The 23,902-nt window shown below is 45.8% G+C and overlaps 2 long non-coding RNA genes across 2 annotated transcripts in view; one reads left to right on the top strand and one right to left on the bottom strand.

The window, feature by feature from the left end:
* LOC307225803 overlaps positions 1–23,902 on the bottom strand; it is a 146,365-nt gene that overhangs the window by 114,758 nt on the left and 7,705 nt on the right. The gene's annotated exons all lie outside the window — the stretch shown is intronic.
* LOC307225542 lies at positions 14,136–23,362 on the top strand. Its single transcript, XR_013843062.1, has 3 exons — positions 14,136–14,197; positions 22,218–22,282; positions 23,301–23,362. It is a non-coding gene; the product is annotated as an uncharacterized lncRNA (long non-coding RNA).

Raw genomic sequence — 23,902 nt, 5'->3', positions numbered from 1 at the left:
GAGCACTTTACATCTTTGTGTTTAAATAAGTATGTCTTTGACAATATTAACACCATTTAAGTTTTGGCCAAGAGAGTTGGGTTTATAACATTATGCAGGGACTTAGTCTGAATCTAGACGTATCAAAAAAGTGATTCAGTTAAACGCATTGTAAACTTCATACAGTGGTACCTCGGGTTACAGACGCTTCAGGTTACAGACTCCTCTAACCCAGAAATAGTACCTCGGGTTAAGAACTTTGCTTCAGGATGAGAACAGAAATCGTGCAGTGGCGGTGCAGCAGCAGCAGCGGGAAGCCCCATTAGCTAAAGTGGTACCTCAGGTTAAGAACAGTTTCAGGTTAAGAACGGACCTCCAGAACGAATTAAGTTCTTTACCCGAGGTACCACTGTATAAGGAAATCCCGTTGGCAAAAGATGGGACTCCACAGCGTCATCTAGTGTCACAGTGTCATAATGCATATAAAGTGCTTTATCCTTACAAATGTAGCTGTGTCCTTAGTATTTAAAGGTTAAGGTAAAGGTACCCCTGCCCATATGGGCCAGTCTTGACAGACTCTAGGGTTGTGCGCTCATCTCACTCTAGAGGCTGGGAGCCAGCACTGTCCGCAGACACTTCCGGGTCACATGGCCAGCGTGGCAAGCTGCATCTGGCGAGCCAGCACAGCACACGGAACGCCATTTACCTTCCTGCTAGTAAGCGGTCCCTATTGATCTACTTGCACCCGGGGGTGCTTCCAAACTGCTAGGTTGGCAGGCGCTGGGACCGAGCGACGGGAGCGCACCCCGCCGCGGGGATTCGAACCGCCAACCTTTCGATCGGCAAGTCCTAGGCGCTGAGGCTTTTACCCACAGCGCCACCCATGTCCCTCCTTAGTATTTACACCAGGGCAAAAATGAGAAGATATGAGAAATGCTTAATCACACTTCATGCATCTCAAAAGAAACAGCAGGTGCCAGGAAGCCCTGATCAGAACTGCACCTACAACACTCAGAAGGAATCCCCTACCCCTCTTTGTATCCCAGTTCTGATTATAATCCTTCCACCTGAAGCAGGAATCTGCTGCAGGAAGGAATGTCTTGTTATTGGCTGCTTCACAGGCATAATCTATTTCGATTACTTTTGTGTAGCTTAAAGGAGATCTAAAAGAATCACCCAGGCATACTCCAGACAACCTACTTATTCAGCATTCATTCTGAATTGTTTGCAGTGATGTTATATGACTATGAGCATCCCTCCTGATTTTGCTTGTGGGGTGTTGCACATCTTTCAGTTAACCGCTTTTCATTATCCCATCAATCCTAACTACAAAAAAAGTGGATTTGTCACTCTAGGGCAACAAAGTGCTGAAATAAAATTATTCTAAATTACCTAACTATACCACTGGCAGGAGAAGTTGAGACCACCCTCATCACTCATGATGCCACAGGTACTATCCAATAGAAGCTCGTAGGACTTATGAAATGATATTCTAACCAGCATTTACACTGTATTACACTCGTGCAGGAAACATGTGAAGTTCTTGCAACAAAAAGGGCAACGCGGCATCCTATGCAGTAAATGAATATCATTTGCATATGTTTATGGCACAAAATCCTGCTGTATGAAAAGGCAAAACCCACTTTAAGTGGGAGATAGCAGTCAGTGTCCTTCATACTGGCAGCAAGGGGATGGCCTGCTCCTGCTGGCTCCAGTGTTTACTAGCAGCCATTGAATGGATGCTCTCGAATCCCTGAAGTTATTTTAAGCACCAATCAATGCCTTGGGCAAAGCCTTGCTTTCAGTAACAAGGCATGGAGTAGGAGGCTGCCAGGATTTGTGTGTGAACTTGGAAAGGAGAATGAGGGCATCACAATCGATTTTGCATTGTTCTTAGAAAAAGTACAAAAGAATAACAGCAACAGTGGAGTGGGAAGATGGGAGGGAAATTGGTAGGGGAGAATAATTCAGGCTGCAGTGAGGCTGCTGCAAATTCACTCTTAATGCTCAAAATCCACAGCTGTAAAAAAGAACGAATGAGGGAGAGGACACCTATGAACCAGGTATCCAGCAGATTAACCTGAGTATAGTGGCCACCTTTTATGATGTGGTGCAACGTGGGTTGGTGCATACATTAAAACAAACTGAGGCAACAGCCTCTAGAGGGGGAGGCGGGGGCAGCAGAATGGCACCCCCTGCAGTAGATCAGCTCACCCACCCAAGTGCCAATGTCACCCAACCAGCTCTTGCAGGGCTCTCCAGAGCATCCGCCCCATTTCTCACTCTGAAGAAATGGGTCCTTCTTCAAAGCAAGGCATTCTGGACAAGAGCAACCTGGCTTGGGCAGCACATCATCTTGAACCAACTCTGGCAGCCGTGAGGCAAAGGATGACACACTGGAAGACAGGCTGGGGTTGATAAACTGTGGGTCCTTCTTCAGCAGGGATGGGGAAGCTGTGGCCCTATGGATGCTGCTATCCCTTAACCACTGGCTAGGGGGCATCTTGTCTGGGCTGTTGGGAGTTTGAATGCAGAAACATCTGGCCACAATCCCCCCTCCCCTTGTTCTGCAGAATTATTTGGAATTTGCAGAGGTCAAGGAGACACCCATGGATAGCTGTTCATATCTACTGGCATGGCATGATCAGCTGAAGGGGAATCGCTGATAAGAAAGGCATAACCACAGACTTATAGAAAGAGAAGGGTTCTTGTAAACCAGGTAGTCCAACTGAAGTTCCATTATTACAAATTCTTGCTTCCCTGAAGCAACTGCAGTTTGTTTCAGGAAAGCATCATCTACAGCCTTTCCTAGTGATGGTGATCGACACTACAGTTTTTATTTCTGTCACTATATTTCCCCCAGATGTTCTCCATAGGGCTATGCCATCCATTCTCTTGAATTTCCATGCAAGTGTGCACATCTTTGACACAGAATGCCTCTCCCCTTCGCTTCCTCTTGCACCATTCTTTTTGAACAACTTACATCCTTCACTTGTTACATTCTAATCACAGGAGACATATTTACCTCCCATGTAAGAAGTTCAAGCTCACCTTGATGATTTCTTATGCTCTGAACATTAGTGAACAGGCATCAAAAGCCTTGGATTTGATGCCTTTCCAGCTGTTTTATTGTGAAGTCTGCTAGGTACCGTTGTTGTTGTTGTTGTTGTTGTTGTTGTTGTTGTTGTTGTTGTTGTTGTTGTGTTATTTACTGGGTTGCCCCAGCCACACTGGGTGGCTTCCAACAGATATAAAAAGTGCTTCTGACTGTACAACATACCCATCATGGCTAGCAGCCATTGCTAGCAGTCCATGGAAGACTTCCCCAGTAAGGCTAATTGCCACACTATGGGAGGGGGGATTTTCACCAGGATGGCAGCTGGGATGGGAAGAGTTAAACCTCTCCTTGGCACAATATTGTGCCAAGATTCTGCACCTATTGTGTTAAATTAGAAAGACTCGTGACATGATTAACATAATGTGTTAATCCCTTATATATATTAATGAGCAGGAGCTTTCTTTCTTTCTTTCTTTCTTTCTTTCTTTCTTTCTTTCTTTCTTTCTTTCTTTCTTTCTTTCTCTTTCTTTCCTTCCTTCCTTCCTTCCTTCCTTCCTTCCTTCTTTCCTTCCTTCCTTCCTTCCTTCCTTCCTTCCTTGATTCCACCCTCATGCCCTTCCACATGCTTATGGGCTGGGTCTGTGGCTTATATGCACACAGGCTCCGTGCGCAGGCCCCTCCTGCCAGAGGCAATGTCGTAAATGGTCTCCAGTGGCTTGGAAAGAAGCCCCACGTCCTCTCGGAGGATTTCTTAGGGAGCCAGGCGGCAGCTCTGCCTTGGCTCCTTCAGCCTCTCCTCCTTAATTCTCTCCGGCCTGCCTGCCCAAGTTCTTGTCCAAACAAGGAGCAGACTCAAGATCCAAAATGGCAAGTAGAAAAAAGCCCCCCTCAAGAAACTCTGGCTTTCCGCCTGCACCTAACTGGCTATGACAGCTCACTTAGAAGAGACATCCGGTTGCTTAGTAACAGCAGCGGGGTCACAGCAGCCAATGAGAAAGTCGGAGCCACTCTATCCCTTTTTCTTAGGTGCCCCATCCCTAAAGTATTGGCTTTATAGGGGGCAAGACAAAGTGTGTCTTCCGAGCAATCCTTTGTGCCAAACCATATAATATTGTCTCGGCAACTTTGGGGACTATGGCCAGGGTCGGCCCAATACGTTTTGGCACCTGAAGTGAAGCACAAAATGGTGCGCACAGACGCTCCAGCCAGGGAAGAAGGGGTGAATAAAGGTGTACATCAAGAACAAGGGTGGAATAAAGATCTACACTGAGGACAAGGGTGGGAGGAGACCAGCAGCTCCTCCTATTCACCAAGAGGCTGCTGTAGAGGCAGCATTGGTGGGGCTGCTGAGGAGACAGCAGATCCGGCCTCCAAAGAGCCTGCCACAGCCACACTGCTACTATGGCAGCAGAGGTGGCATGAGTGATGCACATTCCCTGGAGGCCAGTTCTGCTGCTCCTGTGGTTCCTGCCACCTGGCGGTTGCCTTGCCTTGCCTCATGGTTGGGCTGGCTGGCCACTGCGAGAAGAGGATGCTGAACTAGATGAGCCATTGGCCTGACTCGGCAGCCTCTTCTTATGACAGTCTAGGTCAGGGATGGGGAAACTGTAGCCCTCGTTTGACTACAATTTTCTAGGCTTGCTGAGCCTTTGGACTGATCTGCCTGGACTCTTCTTACCTTCTTAAACTAAGTAGCTCCCACTGGACTGAGAAATGAGTTAGGTTGGCAGTAAGCACAGGAACATCTTGGAAGGTGTATCAGCACAAAGAAGCTACCATAAGTCAACAGGAAACAATTGTTTGGGGCACCAGATTCTACTGTTATTTCATTCTCTTTGCTCCATGTTACATCTCTGTTGTTGTTGTTGTTGTTGTTGTTGTTGTTGTTGTTGTTGTTGTTGTTAAAAAGGATCCATGTGCCCTTTTGATTTTTGCTGTGGCTATGGATATGTCCAAGTCCAGTTCTGTGCCCCTGCTGTGCAGCCGTCTCCCCCCCACCCCCCCAAAAAGCTTATGACTTTCTTTCCATGCCCAGCCATGGTAACATTATAGTGTTATGAGTTTGTGGGTGCCAGACACAATCCTAGCAAGTGTTAAAAGCTAATCAAGCCAGACTAGCTTCCTGAGGAGGTAGCTGCCTGGGTGATGGGCAATTAAAGGGGGAAAAGGAAAGGGGGTTCTGTGCCAGACGAAAAATGGATGGGGCCCCTCCTCCAGCTCTCAGATAGTCCTAGAAGAACAAAGCCTGAGTTTGAGGGCATAGATTGCTGTAATGTGTCCTAGAGAGAAAAGCTGCAGCCTGGAAAGGAAGAAAGGGAGCCATGGCTGATTTCTGCTTGAATCCAAGGCTGTTGCTATGGGAGAAACAAGACTCTTTGGGGGTATTAATTCTGTGAACCCCTTCATCATAGGCTCAGGTTGCATATACAGTGGTACCTCGGAAGTCGAATGGAATCTGTTCCAGAAGTCCATGTGATTTCCAAAATGTTCAGAAACCAAGGTGTGGCTTCCAATTGGCTTCAGGAAGTTCCTGCAGCCAATCGGAAGCCTCAGAAGCTGTGTCGCACGTTCGGGTTCCAAAAGAACATTTGCAAACCGCAACACTCACTTCTGGGTTTGCGGTGTTTGGGAGCCAAAACATTCGACTTGCAAGGCATTCGGGTTCCAATGTACAACTGTATGTGTAAATAAACCACATATAAAGACACCACAGTCTCCGCTGTGCCTCATTTTCAAAAGGAAACACGGACCCTGTGGAAGCAACTGGAACCTCTGAAATCTTGCACCACTCAGAGATTGGGGTGGCATGCAATAATATAGAGGCTGCTTGTTACATCCCTACTTCAGGACTGAAAGCCAAGACAACAAGTGCTCAATTTGCCCCATGGTTGGATGGTCCTAGAGGCACCATTGTCTATTGAGCTGATAGTAGGCAGGATAACTCTCATGTTGTTGTAATCCTCATTCTTCCAGAAAATCACCCTCTGGCCTTGGGTGCATTTGTTCAACTTTGAGCTTTAGTTCCCTGCCTGTTAAAGAGATAAAAGAAATTATTGTGCCTGCTACCCTGCTTTATAAGCTTGGTGCCTTAGGGGGCATGGGGTACTCCTGAAATAGCAAGTATGTTATTACACCCTTCAGAAAATAATTGCCTGCCTTAGGTATTTATAACAACCTAACACACCATGGTAACTAATAAAACCTAAATTGGTCCAAAGGAGCGATCAATTCACAAGAACGTGCATGATAAATTTCCTGTACTAATGTGCTACTGTGGATTTCAGCTTTGATATAAAAGAATATCCCCTTATTATAAGGAAAATAAAGGCAGAAGTGGGGAAGTGGTGCACAATTTATCCAGACGCACATAGCCAATGATAGTGGAAGGCAAGATATAGGAGTACTCACTCACAGGAAAGGTTCTCTTATAGAACAGCTGAACCGAGATGTTCCCTGAATGCAAGGAGTGATCAGATGAGCTCAACCTATTCCCTATAGAATCCATGGGTTTCCATTCCAATCCTTGTGCAAAGTGATGCATACTGAAGCCAAAAATCTTAATTTCACATACAGTGGTACCTTGGTTCTCGAACGGCTTAGTTGTCAAACTAATTGACTCCCAAATACCACAAACCCGGAAATAAGTGTTCCGGTTTGCAAACGTTTTTCGTAAGCCGAATATCCAACGTGGCTTCCGCGGCTTCCAATTGGGTGCAGGTAGCTCCTGCAGCAAATCAGAAGCTGGCCCTTGGTTTCTGAACGGTTTTGGGAGTCAAACAGACTCCCGGAACAGATTAAATTCAAGAACCAATGTACTACTGTATATACTCACAGGGTCTGAACTGTGACTTTGGGGTCCTGGTATAATTCAGGGCTTATCCACACGTACCCTTCCTCCAGGCATGATCCATGCTTTAAAGATCTGTGTCTGACCACCTCCCTTGTTTGCCCCAGAACTTTCCCCATGAAAACCTGCTTTTTAAACTTCAATCAGAGCTGTTTGCTCCTGGGAAATTAAAGACCAATACATAAAGTCAGGCAGGGGCCAGTGTGAGCTTGGCTTAGTTGCACAAGGAGTGCTTAGGGGGTCTAGGGATCAGCTATACCCAAAGGCCCATACTGGCATATATATCATCTTTATGCACTACTCACAACCAAAAGTATTGACCTTTTTTAGCTCCTATTTTGCTTTGTTGTTTGTTCTACTACTGCTACAAGGATCCGAAGCCTTATATGCTTAACAAGCATCCTCCTTGGTTGGGTAGTGTCGGTGGCAATTAAATCTCATTGAACATTCAATCTGTAGGCAGCCCAGGGTGCAGAGGTGTCAAACTTCACGGCAGAGCGTTCAGTCTCCTGCAACAGCTGTGAAAGAAGGAAGGGGACTGGCCATGAAAAGAAAGCAGAACCCAGCCAAAGATTGCAGGTGGATTACAGGTTTTGCCATGAGTCCTGTATTATGTTTGCTAGTACTTTAAGCTCAATGAGGAATGTGGGTGAAACAGTTTGCCAGGACTCCATGCTTATCTGTCCCTAGTCATGTTCACCACCAGTCCAAGCTAGGTTAGCTGCACCCTTCCATCTTGGAAAGTCAAAGGGATTATCCCTATTCTCCTGTTATAAGATATTCAAATATCCCATCCTCCCATTAGATCAATCAATCCCAGACACTAAAGGTCTGGTCCAACTTAAAAAGACCTGAACATGCTTTTGCAGCATCTACACAACATCATCAAAATGATATTCCATATCCTGTCCACTCTAACAAAACCCTCCTGGTTTTTTTCTTCATTTTTATCAGATTTTCTGCAGAAATTGTAAATCTGGTTTAAATGAGGAAATAAACAGAGGCAGCATTTTGCTTAAAGAGCACTAGAGGTGGACAAATGTGTCGATTTCAGGCCCTTGGTTTCTCATTTTTCCACATTTCCACAGCAATTTATGATTTTTTTAAGATAAGATTCTAACAAAAATTCATCTGCATTTTAGATTTCTCCTAATAAAGACACTTTAATGCTGTTTTGACTAATAAACACTCTTTTGCAAAGCAAGTTCCCCTAATGTAATTCATTTTTGTATGTTATTTTCCCTAATGTATGCATTTTCATGCTCACTTCTGCCTAAAACATGCATTGTTCATGCACATTGGTTTTTGGAACTGCATCGCAAAATTCAGAGAAGTGGAAATTTTGAATGAGAGCAGTGTTTCAGTTTGCATATTGTCTCAAGCAGTGAGAATTAGGTAGCTCCACATTAAAAAGCAAACAAAACTGAATTACACCACTATCCCTCCAAGTCCACAGTCATCTGCTGCATGGAAGTTCCCTTCTTCTCATGCCACACTGTAGTGGGTGATCACAAGAGATTCACTGGCCACCAGCTGTCCTTTCTTTCAGTCCTGGCCCATCTTCTCAATTCTGACCAGCATTATAGAATTCCATAAAGACTCACCGTTGAGCTATGGACCAGCCTGCGTTGCTTGAACGGCTTCCTGCCCTTCCTTGTTTCGCTTTGACAAGTTCCCTATTCGACACCCGAAGTTTCAGTTTGTCCTTCAGGCATTGGCAATGCCATCATTTGTTACCCCAACTCAGATATATTTAGGGTTATGCCGGCTAAAAATAACATTCTCTCCCCCTTGCTGCCCCCATGAGGATCAGCCTTTGTCTACCATTCCTCAGCTGCGATCCATCTTGCAGATGACACCCAGATTTGGAGGGAACAAAGGCAAACAAAAGAATGACCTTGAGAGACCAGAGGGAGGGCTGCAGAGGTCAAAAGGAAAGTTGGTCGGTAATAAACATGACATTTCCTGCCCTGGGAGAAGAAATAAGTAGCAAAAGAGCAGAGGGGCAAACTGAGGGTGGTAGAGAGTGGAAGGGGGGGTGCATTACTTGGCAGGCCTCCCCCTCCAGATTAAAGAGAGTTCATGCTCATCTTGTCTCCATAAATTGCCCCTAATGTTGTGTTTTCATGTCAGGCAGCAGTACTGATGCCCAAGGGAAGAGAAGTTGAGACTGGATTGGCTGGTTGGGAGATGTCTACAAGAGGAGCTCTGCATTGAGAAGTGACACAGAAACGGCATGGAAATTATGCTCATCCGCTGGGCACACAACATGTCTGCATGTTCAGGAAAGAAAACCCATAATATGACTCCCCAAATCCCTGTCCTTCTTGGAAACAACATTTATAAAAATTAACTGTTCTTTCCAGTGCAGAGCTATATACCGCAGCAGGGGCAGCAGCAGGATTCCACTGCCAAAGGCTTAGCATTTGGTAGTTGTCACCATAAGGTAAATGCAATTGTATAGTCTGGCCTTAAACAGAAGCAGGATCCGCTGAGTTCAGGGCACAATTTACATGCACCTTGGAATAGCGTCATTCATGCTTCCTGGGCTTCTGAACCCCACACACATTGGAAGTGACTTCCTCTGGATGGTTCCGCTGTTAAAAATAAAACTCTTGGACAAGGCAGCAATGGGGAGTCAGCCAGGCCTGACATCTGCTGTGGGGTAACTCATGTTTCCGGTGTACTTTCTCTTGTTCTCAGCTGACTGTGTCACAATGGATTCATCTCCTCGGTTGCAGGTAGAAGATAACAAGTCCTGAGAAAGCATGCCGGCTTCCAAAGAAAATGGATCTCTCTCCCAACCTCACATTTCTTAGAGCAGTGTTTCCCAACCTTTTTTGGGCAAAGGCACACTTGTTTCATGAAAAAAATCTCGAGGCACACCACCATTAGAAAATGTTTAAAAAATTAACTCTGTGCCTATATTGACTATATATAAAGTAACTCTCTTTAATAGGAATCAAATAAACACAAAGAAAGTATTTTATAATTACTTTATTATGAAATAGTAAGTAAACAGAAATATGAAAAATTATAAAATACTTTATTCAGTGCGCCTTTTGTCCCTCTCCTCGAAATGCTCCAACTCAATGTTCCTCCGCGGGCTGGCCATTGGAGAGCCGTGTCGCCCACACCGCAGCCCAATACAATATGAACCCTCCCCTCGCAAGCGGCAACCCCTCCACACTCCCCACCTTAAGCCTCCACACGCGCCCTGCCCAAAGAGATGCCCGCCCGCGCGCGAGGGGATCCTTTACCTCAGCATCCCGCCAAAAAAAAAAAAAAAAAAAGAGGGCGGGAGACTGCGGTCCCTCAGAGGCTGGGCGTTAGGAAGAAGCAGCCGCCTTCATACAAGCAGGAGCAGCAGCAGCAGCTGTAGCTGTAGTAGCGCCAAGCTGTGCCGGGGACTCCGTGCCCATGAGGGGAGGGAGGGGAGAGAGAGGAGAGGCAGCAGGTCGCCCTCTTAAGTCACGCGCGCGCAGGCACCACCACGCATCCCTCGCGCCCTCTCGCAGAGCCCCTGCTCAGCACCTCCCGCCTCGGGGACGCCCATCATGAGCCGCTGAGAGGCCGCCAAGCCTCCAGGCTGCTCCCATTCAGCCTTAGGCGCGCGCCCGCCTCGGGAAAAGCGGTGCTGGGAGGCAGAGAGAGAGAGAGAGAGAGGACGCCGCTGGCCGCGTCCCACCCTCAGTCAGTCGGCTCGGAGCTACTGAGGAGAGGGAGGTGGGGACGACGGCGCGTCTGTTCCGCTCGGGGCCAGCGCGCCCCCGCCCCCCTCTCCAGAATCCCCAACTAAATACGATGCGCTAAGGGAGGGGGGAGAACCCACCCACAAAGAGGACGCCTTTCTGCAGGGCGCCTAAGGCCTCTCGCCGCCCGACTCGCCCGCCTCCCTCCCACGGCACACCAGGCAACACTAGTGTGCCGCGGAACACCGGTTGGGAAACACTGTCTTAGAGGATCAACCTGATGGGTGATTCATAAGTCAATCTAGGGATCTCAGAGAACCCTGACAAAAGTGGGAAAGAAAGTATGAATTGCTGTGGTTTGCACATTCTTTCATGGTCAGGGATGGAAATCAATCAAAAGAATTGGAACAGTCTTTGTTAGCATCATTGTTGTTGCTTTTAAGTCCTCAAACAATAAAAAGGAATGGTGTTTTAGAATATTGTTTTGATGTTTCCTTTACCTTGAAATGAATGTAAGTTATGGAAATAGCAGACAGTGAGACAAACAACGTAGTATTTGGCAGAAAAAGAACTGAAGCAAAAGAGAAGCATCAGGATCTGATCTTGATTGAAAGCAGTGTGTTGAGGATGAACATGAACAATTCCTGACTGAGAAAAACCATCTTTTTCTGCTACGAATAGGTTAGTGTATATGCCGCCCAAGTTTCCAACTCCACATCCAGCACTTTAAAAAACCGAATCCAAAATTTTAGAAAACTTTGAATCCTTGCAAATATTTCAAATCTTTGATGCAAGATAGAACAGAAAAACAGCAGCAGTGATTAGCCGGGTGCAACCTAAGATCTGAATCTGGGTTTTGGTGTGAAGCCAAACAGAGACAGAGAGAGAGAGAGAGAGAGAGAGAGAAGTGGTTTCTTTTCTCCACTGAGCTCTCTCACTTCCCTTTTCTTTTCGCCTGTCTGTGTTCTGTGGGAAAATAACTTTGCTGCTAAAACTGAAAGAAGAAATGTGTGATGTGGTACGTTATACAGCAGCACATCTTTGGAATAATTTAGAGCAGTAGGCTTTGTGAGTTAATTTGCAGGTTAATTACATGGCTCAAGCTGCTTCTAACCACCGTGGAAAGATTATTCTTTAAAAAGTGATTATGGGAATTTAAAACCCGCACAGCAGCTCTGTCCTGCTGGGGAAGGCGAGACGGGAAGGAACCATGATCAGTCTCCCAGCTCTTGCTCCATGCATACTAAGTATCCCTTAAGGTCCTTCTAGGCCTTTCTGAACAATAAACCATTTGTTATCTCACTCCATGTGGAGAAGGGTCTACAGACCCTGGCATCTGTGAGCCGCACTATCAACTTAACTGGTATTCCCATGTGATTGCTGCTGAGGAGTGTGGGACCAGATTAGGCTGCATGACAGGGGTGGTGGACATTTTTGCACCTTTTTAAGCTGATTAGCACTATGCTGGAAGAGGTTTCTCTTCTCCTAGCCCTGCTAGAAGCAAAACCATGATCCCTGCACTTTAGGGATCATTTTTCCTTCCCATCACAGCGCTGCAATGAAGAGGAAAGCCCCATCTGCATACCTTCCAAGGTCACCACTTCTCCCTCTATCACAGCACCATCGCTAGGAGGTCCTGGCACTCTGGAAACAGGAAGGAGCACCTACTTCCTGTCTCCTGGATGGTAAGTCCTCCCAACAATGGCTCTATGAGAGCTATCCAATATCGCCAGAGGTGAAGCAACTTGGCAGACCAAATCCAGCCTGTGGGTTGGGAGTTTGCCACTCCTGCTATCTGAGGAGCTTGACTACACAATCATAGTCCACAGGCTGATAACCTTGAGACTCAAAAGTTCCTGTCTGCTCCACATAAGTGTGGAATTTAGGGGGGGTTTCTTGAACAGAAGCTGGTGATGGAGGCTCAAAAGCCCTCTGCAGTGGTTGCTCATGGGAAAAGGTAAAATGAGGCCGGCCAGACTTTTAGCCCCTCCTCTGACATTATGCCACTTGTGCTGGAGGCTGAAGAGTTCATCTGTGAGTTCACCCCTTTCCCACCCACCCTTTCATGTTCCTAGTCATTGGTAGCCTCGTACCTGTAGTATCAACAGTCACTCAAAAGACAAGCAGAAAGATTGTCATTGGTAGCCACCAATATGTTTACAACAAGGCTCCCTCCTCTTGGCTACAGCTCATGGGCAGTTGTGTTGCATATGCTCATCAGTGTTGAGCCTCATGTTGCCAAAACAGCAACACCCGCACATGAGAGAGACTATCAACGGGGCAATGGAAACTGCAAGGTTTACAAAAAATCTTGGGGATTGTCCAGTAGCACCGTAGAGACCAACTAAGTTTGTTCTTGGTATGAGCTTTCGTGTGCATGCACACTTCTTCAGGTAACATGCACACAAAAGCTCATACCAAGAACAAACTTAGTTGGTCTCTAAGATGCTACTGGATAATTTTTTAAATTTTTTGATATATCTCTACTGCATCAGACCAACATGGCTACCTACCTGAATCTTGGGGATTGTTTGCTCAATGAGGACTGAGCTGCTGCTGATGGAAGCAGAAATGAAAAGGGGGGCAGACTGGAATGGAGTGTCCTTGAAAAGTTCACAACTGGCTGAAACCCTGAACAGGACTCATCCACACTACAACATTGGGTTGCAGATCCTATTTGCCTCCGCTGTTGCCCAGCACAGGCCTTTCTTTCTAACGTAGTGTATGCTGGGAAATTCTGCCTGCAAGTACGGTATTTAACACCTGTGGGTTGGGCTTGTTAGAATTATAGATGTCCCACCCCCACCCCCACCCCACATACACTTACATGAGATCGAAACACACAGCTGCATATATGCCCAGCACTGGGAAATGGTTAAATAATTTGATTTGAATCCGGATGTTGGAGAGTCCTAGTGGTTTGCAAGGAGACCCTCCCCAGAGGCTGAAGAAGACATCAGTGAGGGCAGAGGAAGCACCAAAGAGACCGGAGACACAGCAGGACTTTGTTTCGGCTGCTCAGCCTCTCCACCTAACAGCTGGCATGGGGAGTAGCGCAGCAGGAGCAGCTTTCCTGCACATCCTCCAGCCTCCTGCTGGCTCCAGAACTTCAACTCTAGATATTTTGGTCTGGATTCGAGAAAGGGTGGAGGAGAGACCTGGTGACTAGGGAAAAATAGGGATCCAGAGGCTTTTTAGGTGGTGCTGCCCACTTTATATGATTTCACTTATGCACACTGGGGCCCAGAACATAACTCCTGCATAAGTGGGGGGGGGCTGCCTGTACTAGAATAATACAAAATGTGTGCAGATATATGGAGTCTGAATAACTCTGGTTCTAGGTGCTTGTTTCACACAGGATTGAGGAAAGTACCTCAGAACCATGGAGTAATTCCAGTTGATTCAGCCAATAGCTCAATTGTCCCAGATTCTGTTGCACAGAGTGAGTAGGAGGTGGGAGAAGGAAGGACAGAGCAGGAGGGGAGGGGGCCTGTATTAGAAAGAGTATGAGAAAGAGTTCACTGCATCTGCTGCCTCATTCCCCCTGAGGTGAAAGAATTGGGAGAGGAACGAAATGAGAAAATGTCTCCTGCAATGATGTGGAAAATGGCAGAGAGGCAGGTCAGGTGTTACTATATATTTTTATATTCCCTCCCCAGCCCCTTCGCCAAGGCAGCCAAGAACTTGATTCTGCTCACTGGAGTGTGATGCTCCCCTCAGCACTACCATCCGCCAGCCCCGCAATGTATCACAAATCTTTGTGAACCGAAGAATTGCACTGCTGAATCAGGCCCATGGGCCATCTAAGTCCAGCATCTTGTTCTCATGGGGCCAACCAGGGGCCTGTGGAAAACCCACAAGCAAGACCTGAGGACAAGAGCATCCTTTTTCTAGCAACTGGTATTCAGAAACATACTGCCTCAGATTGCACAGGCAGAACATAGACATTGTGGCTAGTATGCCGTATCCTCTTCTCTCAACACTCCTGCACTTGCACAGGGCTTCCTCTTTACCTACCAGTTTCTGCCCAGCTTTTGAGCATGTTAGCCAAAGCGGGCAGCTACACAGGAATGTCTTAGCCAGCCTACAGCCAAAGTGTCCAGTCTGCAACTTGCAAATGGCAAACTAAAGATTGCTTGAATTTCATGTAATGACTCAATATAGTGCAAACTCTCAGTATTACAAATATGATGTGGTTAAGGGTAGATTGTGCCCTAGTTTATCACCGGAAAGTTAGATACCAACTTTAGGCAATTACCTAAGGACTGATACAAGATATTCCCCTGAGGACAAGTTAGATTTTTCAGTCACGAAGTGGCTGCCAACTCCATTGGGCCTTGGTCAGGCCACTCACTTTGGCAAGGAGATTTGTGCATGTGTGTTGCCAACAGAGGCAGATTTAGTGGAGTGAGACTGGTTCGCCCATACTGGGCGCTGAGCTGAGAGGGCACTGCAGGAGGCACCGCAACAATGACAAACAATGGAAGGCGTTGCACAGGGCACTGAAGGAATTATAAAGCTCATAATCTGCCACTGGTCGCCAATTCTGGTAACCTAGTTTTAGACTACTGTAATGCGTTACACATGGGGCTGCCCCTGAAGGCTGCAGTGAGTTCACTATATAACTGCTAAACTGCTATGAGTACTGGGCATTATCATAATGCCTTTATACAAATATATTGTGTGACCTTATTTGGAATACTGTATATAGTTCTGATCACTTCATCTTTTAAAGGGATATTGTAGAATTGGAAAAGGATCAGAAAAAGACAACAAAGATGATCAAGGGGATGGAGCAACCAAGGCCATCCCGTCCATGAGGCAGGCTCAGGCAGCGTAAGCCCAAGAGGTGGCGAAAAATTGGAACTGGCAGCAGTGCTGGTTTCTGGTGAAATCTCACCGAAACCCACTGTTGTCACAGCTGTTTCACCGATGCCAACCCAGGTAAGGGTGGTTTTGGCAAGGGTGGTGCAGCAGAACAGGGCGGCACCTCACCGTTTCACCTCAGGCAGCAAAACAAGATGGCTACCTCTGGGAACTCCCCTATGAGGAAAGATTGCAGCATTTGCGACCCTTAGTTGAGCAAAATGGCAAGTAAGTGGTGACATGACTGAAGTTTATAAAATTATGCCTGGCATAGAGAAAGTGGATAGATAAGAGTTTTCCTCCCTCTCTCATAACTTTGGAACTCATGCACATACAATGAAGCAGAATGTCAGAAGATTTAGGACAGAGAAAAGAAAGTACTTCTTCACACAGCACATAATTAAACTATGGGACTCCCCGTCCGCCCACCCACCCACCCACCCACCCACCTCAGGAGGCAGTGATGGCCACCATATTAGATGGCTTTAAAAGAGGATTAGACAAATTTATGGAGGAGAAGACCAGCAATGGCTACTAGCCATAGCAGAGGCTGTGCTCTGCCTCCATTGACTGTGGAGGCAATGCTGTTCAATTAAGAGTCCGCTTCTTGTTCAACTAGTAACATGCCTTCCCCCACACAAAGCTGGGTGTTTTTTTTCTGGGCAAAAAAATTATTACTATAAGCAACTCCTAGCCACAGAAGAGAGCACGTGACTTTCACTTCATATCTGCAGGATACACACAAGTAAAAGGGAGAAGAGTTGGTTCAGGAGGGTCCAATAGGAGGTAATTAGGAGTAATGGGGTGAAACTCAGTCTGAACATCGGGAAACATTTCCAGAGTAAAAGGTTTATTAGACTGTGGAAGGCTGTCTCCCAAAGGAACAAAACCCTATGCTTCAGTGAACTAAACAAAGGAATGGTTTTCTGCATTGTAGGGACCAGTCCTGATTTAACCCACAGATGCTTTTTTTTGCAACGTGAAGTACTATGGTTTCCCATCCCTCGGTTAATACGAATGTTAACCAGCATTATATAAGAGCACACATAATACTTTTCGTATTCACTTCTCCATACATCAAGTCAGTGCTGTGGTGCGTAGCAGCTCCCAGAACAAGGCACATAGATAAATGCTCCATGATGGCTCACAGGACCAGAAAGCCAAAGATGTGTGAGATTATCTATCATCAAAGCAGGTTCTTTTCTGCCTGGAATAAGCTGTATTAAGGCTGGAGCCCCATAAGTCATTGTGGGGCACTTGTGGGCTCAGAGCCTACCTGCTAACAGCTGGTTCAAGTTGGGGTACGAGGTGGCCTAAGTATGAACAAACCTTCCTTCCAAGGCCTGCTTGTGTGAGAAAAGTTTCATCTGAGAATTAAGATGCAAGACAAAAGATACTGTGCTGTCATTTTTTTCTGCTTGGCCTATTTTATTTTTTATCCTGGCTTTAATCCCAGAAGCTGAAGGCCTGTACCCTGGATGGGCTTGCACTCCTCATGAAGGAGCAGGCTCATAGCTTGGGGATGCTTCTGGATCCATTTCTGTCACTAGAAACTCAGGTAGCCTCAGCAGCTTGAAGCACCTTTCACCAAATGAAATTGAAATGTCAGCTGCAATCGTTCCTGGACCAGGAAAGCTTGGCCACGGCCGTTAATGTGTTGGTTACTTCAAGGCTGGATCCCTGCAACACGTTCTATGTGGGGCTTGCCTTGTGCTTGATTCAGAAGCTGCAGTTAGCGCAGAATGCTGCAGCACAATTGCTGAGGCAAGTGAGAGCTTGTCAGCAGAGAATACCTGTGCTCAGAGACCTGCACTGGCTGCTGATATGCTACTGGGCCAGGTTCAAAGTGTTCCTATTACTGTACAAAGTCCTTAACAACTTGAGACCACTTCACCTGCCAGATCGCTTTAGGCCACATGTGCCTACTTGACCGCTTCAATCTGTGGAACTGACACTGTTACAGGTGTCACATACCGTAATACCCATTCTGCTCTTGTAACAAACCCATCTTTTAGTGTGGCTGCCTCTACACTTTGGAATAACTTGTCTACTGATACCAGACAGGTACCTTCACTGTAAAAGGTAAAGGTACCCCTGCCTGTACGGGCCAGTCGTGTCCGACTCTAGGGTTGTGTGGCTATTCCCTCCCCCCCACAGGTGGAATAAATGAAGACAACGGACACAGAGTTTTAGGTTAATGGGCGAAAAATGGCCACAACTTTATTGATTACAGGAAAGAAGGGTATTGGCTTTAGGCATTGGCCCTAACCGACTATCCGGTCTGACCGGGAAGGGTTAAACACCAACAGGGGGAGCCACCCGAGATGCATATCCCTAGGCGCTCCCCAAGGGGTTACCGCTCGGGGGCGCGCTTTAGGCCCTAGCCTCCGTAGGTTTCGGACGAGGCGTCGCCCCTCGGAGTCCTTTAACGAACTACCCTTCAAGCATTGGGGGAGGTGATGGCGTTCCTCCCCCCCAACCTCATCTGCATGATAATACCCCGGCCAATGCCTACCGCCAAAACCGAGGGAGTTGTGACGATTTGCTACGAGGTAGGCGAAAAAACCAAGTGGCTCACAAAACCAGCCAATTAGCCAAATGGAAAAACTCCTACCAGGCCCCTTGCGGCGACCAGCCGAAGCCCATAGCAAGGTCAGTGGCAAAACCTAAAGGGCGGGTGGGTGGGAAACTGCGTCGTCTCCAGGGAAGAAAGGGGGTGAGCCAGGGGCTGCCCTGACCTTAAGTGGCCCTAGGAAGGCCCGCCCCTGCCGCCAGCCAATTGGCTGGCGCCACAGGGTATGCTAATTGGGTGAATCCCTGTCTCCTGCGAGGCTGACGCCAGCCTCGCAGAGTGTGGGCGGGGTCGTGATCCCACAACCCCCCCTCCTCCTGAAGGTCGGAAGGGGCATTGTGCGCCCATCTCACTTAAGAAGCCGGGGGCCAGCGCTGTCCGGAGACACTTCCGGGTCACGTGGCCAGCGTGACGAAGCTGCTCTGGCGAGCCAGCACCAGCGCAGCACATGGAAACGCCGTTTACCTTCCCACTATAAAGCAGTACCTATTTATCTACTTGCACTTAAGGGTGCTTTCGAACTGCTAGGTGGGCAGGAGCTGGGACCGAAAGACGGGAGCTCACCCCGCCGCCGGGATTCAAACTGCCGACCATGCGATCGGCAAGTCCTAGGCACTGAGGTTTTACCCACAGCGCCACCCGCATCCCCACCTTCACTGTACCTGCTGAAAAACATTTTTTTTTTGTTAGACAAGCCTACCCAGATACATAGAATGCTGTTGTGTTTTTCATTGGTTCTATTTTTTTAAATACAGTTGTTTTAATTGTTTTTTCCAGTAATTTCATTGTTTTATTCTTTTTGTAAACCACTTTGGTGGGGTTTTACAATCAAGTGGTATATGAATTTCATGCTGTGAGTGCGGCTTTCATCATATGCAGAAGATACACCTCTTTACCCTGGTCTTTGAAACCTACGTATTTTTCAGGCTCACCCTATTCTTCTGATTCTAAATTATTTCTAACTGATTTTCATATTGTATTTTTTACATTGTCGTAACTCAGCCTGGGACCTTATGGTGAAAGGCAGGTAAGAAATCTAATAAATCAGCAGCAGTATCTTGTTTTGTCTGGAGTAAACCCGGGAAAGTTTATTGCAATCCTAAGTGTGCAGGTGAATGAGCGCTTGATGTAATTGGTTTACCATAATCATGGTGATTTCAAACTCCTGTCTGAACCTTTTTAAAACTCTTGTAGAGAAATGTGATGCTGGAAGCATCCCTTAGATTTATATTTAAGGCTAACATTTAAAGCTCTAGGGACAGATACTTTCAAAAAGGGGACTGACAGTTATGCAGCGAGATGCTGTCTGTGCATAGGCAGAAGCTGGTTATGCTGTTATAAAAGGCTGCATTGTAAAAATAAAATAAAAAGACTTATGGGGGACAATCCTTAAATGATACAACATGTGTTTTGTTAAACGTGTGTAAATTAATGCAAATTTACACAATGCTAAAAGCGGCAGTCTAGACTTAGAGCCCTGATTGTTGTATTGTATTGCCTTGGCAACTATGGCACCCATTGTGGGTATGAGTAATGCCGGACTCAAGTAAGCAAGTTCAGCATTGTTTTTTAATCGGTACTGTAATGTAGTAGGACTGCCGATTATTTGCTACAATTCTGCAAGAAGAATCAATGGGCTAGCTAAAGTTGCAATGCTATGCACACTTACCTATAAGAGTAGGTTCTAATAAATACAGAACTAAAGCCCACGCAAACAGGCATAGGATTGCATATATCCCATTGTATATATTTTTGTCTCTTTTTTGGAAGAGTCAAATAGGCAGTGTTGCCTCAGAGCAATTACTGAAAGAATATAAATTTCTACTTGGTACATTTTACATTGCCACAGGGGTGGAAATCATTTTGCCAACATCCATGAGAAATGTCCTTTTTTTAAAAAAAGCAACAAATAACTTTCAGTCAGCTAAATCCTTCGATCATGTCCGGATCTCAGGTGGGGGGGGTGATACAGATAGATAGAAATTTTGATTTATTGGTTAACAATCCTCAGTTGATGAGCGATCATTAGTTTTCACCCTTCACCAAAGATCATATTCCATTCATCATACGCATCACAGATTGACAAACAAATGCTAAATAAAATCAAATTTAATGATGGATATGATAGATTTAGAGGGGTAAATCATTCTGGGACTTCTGCCGAGCATGTTTGCAGGTATCTACTTATGAAAAAGTGAAAATAAGCCTGTTTTTAGTATACATTAAACTCAACAGAATGAGGGGAAACTGCTAGCTGTCTCCAGTACAGATGCAGTACTGTAAAGGGAGCAGGGCGGAGAGGCTGTTTTAGGCCATTCACTTCAGCTCCACCTGGCTACTGATGAACTAAAAATTTGCTTCAGACCATTACTTCTCCCACAGTGGTTCACTCACTCTGTTTTGAGCCGTTAACAGCAGGCCGGCACAGAAATCGCCCCATCGCTTTATTTCCATGCCAAAGTATGCTTCAGCTGCTTAACTTCTGCAAGTTGAGCTGTTGTTAAACGCACAGGGGAGGAACAAGTAAAAAAAAAACAAAACCTGGCTTCCCTGTTTCCCAGGGGCTCACAAAGAGGATGCATAAGCCATCTACACTCTTGCACTGCTTACTGAGCCCGATTTGGAGCCTAATTTCAAAGTATTCTGAAGCCCACATTTATCTCATTGTCAGGAAATGTTTATGCCTATTCTTCCTCTAATATTCCTTGGATAATTTACCAATTCCTCTTAATTATACCCACAAGTAGGACATTAAAGAATCATGCTCCTTTGTTGATGTTTGCATCCTGCAGATATTTGTAGACTGCGATATCCCCCTTTAGTTGGCATTACTTATTATCTGTGTAGTTCAGTGTTTTAATCTTTGTTACATAAGCCACTCTCTTGAGCTTCTCTAGGGCAGCAGCAGCAGCTGGAAAGGGACTGAGCAGGGGGGTGATTGACAGAGCTCCACAGGCTGCCAGCACTACATGGCAAGACTGAAGAGGGTGTACAAAAATATGTGTGTGCATAAGGGCCTATCACATTCTGCACATATACAAAAGTTTCCTATGCACATGGACTAAATAATAAGCCATACCGAATTGCTACAAGAGCAGCTAACTTTTTAAAAATGCTGCCATTGACATTTATTTTCAGTAGTTCACTGTTCACTGTCTTGAACATCTCTGATGCAGTGATTTTGACAGCTGCATATACTGGCCACATGTTTGCTCAAGGTGTCCTAAAGTATTTATATTTGAGATCTAGTGAGCAGAGTATTGGACTATAACCAGTGGAAGGGGAGAGATTAAATCCCAATTTAGGGTGCTGAGCTCCCTGTTCCACCCACCAAAGGTGCAGATTGGCAGAAGTGCTGCCAGTGGCCTTCCTAGCAGCAGTAACTCATCAAAGCCTAGATAGGGGGCATTCTAGGGGTGGCAAGGGGCTGAGATAGCCTGGGATTTGCTGAATCACTTGACTACATAGGGTATGATCTGAGCTTAGATGCTATGCTTGCCACACACACCACTCACACCTTCAGCGCTGGGTGGTGGAAGCAACAGGACTGGGTGACCTTGGACCCTTGACTATCGTTCCGCCTAGCCTGCCTCATAAGGAGAAAGTGTGGGAAATTGCAGCCAGCTATAACCAGCAAGCTTGGGGCTAGTTAATGCATGAAGGGGTTAAGACCACAACATTGTATTCCTAGACTAGACTCAGGTCACGTCGCCTCACCTCCAGCAAAGAAGGGAATAAAGCTTCTTTGTTCACTCTCTTCCACAATGTGAAGTCAACCAGGCAACATGTCTGGACTGCTTCAAGCCCAGATTTTGTGCTCAGAAGTATATTTCTGTATTTTGTGCCCCAAGAATTTTCTTCCTGTGTCCTTCTTGCTGCTGCATGGAATAACACATGAATCTGACCTTTGAAGTTTGTAAGTAATGCATGTAAACTTACTAAATTGTGTGGTCTGTTCATTGCAACAGGGGTAGAAACAGGGAAGCAATGTAAGCAGACCAAATGGGATATTAAAGAGGCCTAACAACCTATATTCCTAGCTCTTCACTGTGCTGCATTATTCTGCTACGTTAATACTCTGCTGAGGGCTTTCTCTTGCTGGACTGTCTGTTAAGCCTTGCACTTTGGATCTAGGGATCCAGCCAATTCTTTTCTTAATTACCCCACACATGTGATCTGTCTCATTTATTTTTCTCCCCACAGAAAGGGTGTGGAAAAGAACCATAAACACTGCCTTGAGCTCTTTGAAGGAAAGCTGGGATATACATGTAATAAATAAATTACTTCTCTGTAGCAATATTGTTTTAGTAGCCACTGTGTATACAGTGCATTCTTACTGCTATATTACCTTGAGCATTTGCAACTTTGGTTCTTCAGTCTTTCTTCCAAGTTGTCACTTGAATGCAACTGAAATATAGAACTGTGATTCCTGTATTGGGGGAGGTTGGACCCTACAATTCTATCATTCTTTGATACATATACTTGATTAGCTGCATGACCTAGAATTGTACATAGAGTGGGTTATTCTGGCCGAAAGCCCAGCCAAATTTAAGACAATATACTTATTTTTTGGCATTGATCACACCTGGCAGTGTCCATTGCTGGGCAAGTCTGTTTGAGCCGCTCCAGGCTTTACTGCTGATATCACAGCGTCTGACTAATAATGTGCTACCTACTGGAAGGCTGTTAAGACCACATATGCACAGGGTGTCCATGGACTGTAGCTATAGCTACAACATCCCGTGGTTGAGATGTGAATGTCTTCTTCATGGATGCCCATTCCAGTGTCCTCCTTGCAAAGACCAGGCTACAGCCAAGGACCATGCAATCTGGGCTTTAACCATATTCCATCAAACCTGTAAAAAGCATACCCATTTCAGTTCCCCAATATGCCACACTGCATACACCTGAGAGGAAGTCAGATTGAACTCAATAGGACTATTGAATAGACTTTTAGTGAATCACACTTTTAGTGGATTGAGACTGGACTGTTTATCAGCTGGTCACACTGACTCCAACCATTTAAATGTATGATTGACAAAAAAGTCTTACAAATTTTTCTGAATATGTATAACAGCAACTAAAACAACAGAATTAAAGAGAAAGAATTCTAACTAAAAATAGATCAAAATGTTAATGTTTCTTGGGGCAGGGGAGGAATAGTTATACCACTCCACTGGGATAGAGGCCATTGCTATCAGGAAGAAAAGAAGGCTCTAAATAATTAAACGGTGTCCCTGGGCCTGTGTAGAATGACTGAATATCCGTTCTTCTGTTTTCAATCAGATAAGTAGGAAGATCAAGAAGTATACAGGACAAGAAGAAGAAAAGGAAGCAAGAGACAGGAAGAAGGGGAAGGGTGTGAGCGTGTGCACATGGTTGTGTGTTAGCCCGGCGAAATGTTAGTGGGCAGTTCCAAGGGATGGCAGGGAATGCAATAAATGTGGGAAATTATACCGTATTTTTTGCTCTATAAGACTCACTTTTTCCCTCCTAAAAAGTAAGGGGAAATGTGTGTGCGTCCTATGGAGCGAATGCAGGCTGCACAGCTATCACAGAAGCCAGAACAGCTAGAGGGATCGCTGCTTTCACTGCACAGCGATCCCTCTTGTTGTTCTGGCTCCTGAGATTCAGAATATTTTTTTTCTTGTTTTCCTCCTCCAAAAACTAGGTGCGTCTTATGGTCTGGTGCGTCTTATAGAGCGAAAAATACGGTATATGTTATTGTAAAAAGTCCTGGGCAGTGCTGGAGAAAGATTTCATATTAGGGATGTGGCCTATATTCCCGGGCAGCTTATATTGAGACAAATACAGTACAGTACAGTACCTCATGTCATATGTGCCCTTCATCTACCCAACAGAAGAAATTGAGTTCTATTTTGCTCAAT

Source organism: Podarcis cretensis (genome assembly GCF_951804945.1).
Source record: "Podarcis cretensis genome assembly, chromosome: 10".
Classification (NCBI taxonomy): domain Eukaryota; kingdom Metazoa; phylum Chordata; class Lepidosauria; order Squamata; family Lacertidae; genus Podarcis; species Podarcis cretensis.
This window is presented reverse-complemented; position numbering and strand designations above follow the sequence as displayed.